Genomic DNA, 3,399 nt, shown 5'->3' with positions numbered 1-3,399 from the left:
ATGCAATATTATAATATGCTGAAATGAAATAAGGTATATAAAACAAATAAATGAACTTAAAGCCACATTTTTTTGATAAAAATATTGTACAACCGAATGAAATTATAGAATAGAATTTGTAAAAGAAAAAAAAATTGATAAATTTTAATAAGATTTAACATTGTACCTTGTTAGTCACAAGGCCATGTGAGTAAAATAAATAATGACACAATATAGCTAACAAATTAAGAAATATATGCCAATAACTTTGCTCATCATGTAAAGAAAAATAGAAATTTATTCTAAATGAAGAAAATATCTATGTTGATTTTTCATTAAGAAAATATGTGAGTATATCCAACTTTTATTGCAAATTTCTACGTAAATTTGGACCATAATCTATTATAGAAGCCTATGATGTTACAAACTTATACATAGGAAACTACGTGTGAAAAATAAGCAAGATAAAGAGGATGTAAATAATTGGACCTCACTAATAAGATTGTATTAACAAATTATTCTAAAAAATGTGCACCAATTAGCATTGATAAAAACATATTAGACCTTGTAATAACACAAAGATTGCAAGAAATTTAGAAAAACCTAAAGATATGAATCTATGAATGGTGTGACTACATCCCTCTTGTCACTCCTCAAATGATAATCTTGTCAACCAAAAAAAGTAAGATATTGTACTCAAGAAAATAATGTATCAAGGAAATGAGATATTTTATAAGTTAAGCATACCTCTCGTCACTCTTGTTTTCAATCCCTCCTTCAGTTCCCTTTGGATTCTTTTACATATTCCTTGGACAGTTGGAGAGAATAATCTTCTTATGACTAATCCTCTTTCATTATGTTAAACTCTTTATTTTTAATTTCAGGAAAGGGTCATCTAGGAGCATTTTACTAATTCTGTTTATGTTAGTAGGTGGGGTCCTTGACTATGTTCTCTTTTATCAAATACCATTGAGAAATATTGTACCTCCCAAAAATTACAATATGCCTAAATATGACATCATAAATTATTTCAATCATCAAATATATTGTAAATCACCATGCATATAGAACATCATGCATCATATCATAAAACAAACATGTAGACTAATCCTTTTGCCTCCCATTTATAATCATGTAATAAAAACTAGAGTTTCATAAAAAATAAAGTGTTGTCCAAAAATATAAATGTGTGCTAAAAGTTGAAATATTTCCAAACTGAAGACAAACATAGTAATAAAATAAATAGAAATAAATAACTCATGACAACTCTGAGTGGATTCTAGAGCTATCAAATTAGTTCTTCCCTTTACTCCTATCTTCCCCTTGTACCTCGGAGTGCATGTTTTGAAAATAAATTTCTCTCTTTCCATCCCCATCTTCTCATAATGAGCTAGTATGTGAATGTGATAAAGTGGCCTTGGAAGGGGAACTTGCAGATACAAAAGATGGATGTAGTTTCCCTACTACAATGTGAGGATGGGATTTGAGGGGTTGATTTTCATGAGATGACATGGCCTGTGATAGTGTTGAGGGTACCTGTGGTGCAATGATCAATGGAGGAACTTAGTGATATGAGAGAGGAGGCTAATGAGAAAAAATAGAAGTGGGCTTAACAGGATTGGGTTCCCAACCATCATGTTGTATATGATGTTGTTGAGGTAAGTTTGGTTTGGGGATTTCCATGATACTTGGGTGAGGTGAAGGAAAGTTTTGAGAGGCATGATGGCTAGGAGGAGGAGGACCTCCAAGGTATAAATTCCTTATATGTGTTAACTAATTAAAATCCTCGAAATTTATGTCAAAATGTTTGGGGAATCTGATTCATTTATTCTTGTTTTCTTTCCATGTCACATTAGTCCTCATACCTTGACCTCTTTTGTTTCCCTAATATTCTCTGCTAAAGAAACTCAATTTATGTTGTATTCAAGCAGACATATGTTATGAATAAATTTATATCAAAGGATAAGACATATAATCAACAAAGAAATGATATGTATAACATCAATTTCAACATAATTTCTTATGTATTTTTAAAACAATCACATAGGGGACAAAAGAGTTGTATGTAGGAAGGGGATTGTGTACATGTAAATAGAAACAATTTTGTTAATGGTGTATATTATAGGTGTCAATTTCAAATAAAGTGAGACTAATAGAAAGAGAACATGCATGTTCACATTCATACAAATGTCAACATCAAATATTATTTATCTATGCAGGAAGTTTGAAATCATATGGGATTGTGGGATCACTATATCATATCAAGTTTGTTTTATTCAGAACTAAGGAAATCAATGAGAAAATAGGAACGAATACATGTGAATAATATATTAGAGACGAGCTTTGCATGAGGAGGCTCTGCAATAGGTCGAAACCCTAGTCAATATTGTCCAAAATTGATGGGTACTATGGCATCTCCTTATTTTTGTTGAGGGCTTTCAGTAGCCTTTCGTCATTTCATTCTAAGTTTTGGCTTTTGGGGTGCATTTGCAGGGTGTTTACTGGAAATATACCCTTCGAGTTTCAATATTTTGTCAAATTCCTACATCCACCAGATGTGAGTTGAAAATGCTAGGTTTCATCAGACTTGAATGCGCTTGGGCACTATAACCCTCTGTCTGCTTCACGGTACCCTCCCAGCGGCTGCCCTGGGATAGTCGGGGTGGCTGTCCATTAGAGATCTCTCTCGCCTCTCCTTCTCCCATGGAGGAGCAGGTCCATGGCTCGGGGGCTCTCTCTTTTTGTGACATGGTCACCGGTCGCCCACTGGAACAAGAGTCGTTTTTCACTAAAATGGCTTCCAACACTACCTTCCACTCCTCCAGAACAAGCCCTGAAGTGTTGGACACCTAATCCTCTAAGGGTTATGGTGTGGAAGATAAACAGTCAAAGGGACTCCAAGAGACCTTGGAATATGGAATCCAATGGTCACTCCCATGTATTATAAATGTGTACCATTGTTATTCGCACTTTACCTTATTTGGTTTTCCACATTCTATGTGCATCTGACATGGTATTAGAGTTGCAGGAGAATTCTCACTCTGCTCTAATCTGAGCCACTTGTTTTGTGGACTCCCTAAATGTTAGTTCTACCTTCCTCAGAACTTCCATTAGTATTCTCACTGCACCACTCTAAAGAATATGCCAATACTCCCTCTCCTTGTTTTTTCAGACCTGTTTTGGGAAAGCATATCACAGTCTAAGAAAAAAAATGCATTACCGCCCATGAGAGGGCGAAGCCGAGTGGGTCACCTCACAACGGGATGCATTGTGATGATCTATACTTTCCGTTAAAGAGGATCAATCAATCTTCACCGAAAGCACCTCCTTTGCCCTAACTCTGACCATAACCAAGCCTATCAACCACGATGAGATGAAGGTCGATTGAAGCATTAGCCATGCCTTCACGAATTGGCACAA

The sequence above is a fragment of the Pinus tabuliformis genome, chromosome 9 (genome assembly GCF_031772625.1).
Source record: "Pinus tabuliformis cultivar Carrire ecotype Pingquan chromosome 9, CPIR1, whole genome shotgun sequence".
NCBI classification, from domain to species: domain Eukaryota; kingdom Viridiplantae; phylum Streptophyta; class Pinopsida; order Pinales; family Pinaceae; genus Pinus; species Pinus tabuliformis.
The sequence above is the reverse complement of the archived record's forward strand: the minus strand, read 5'-3'. Positions refer to the sequence as shown.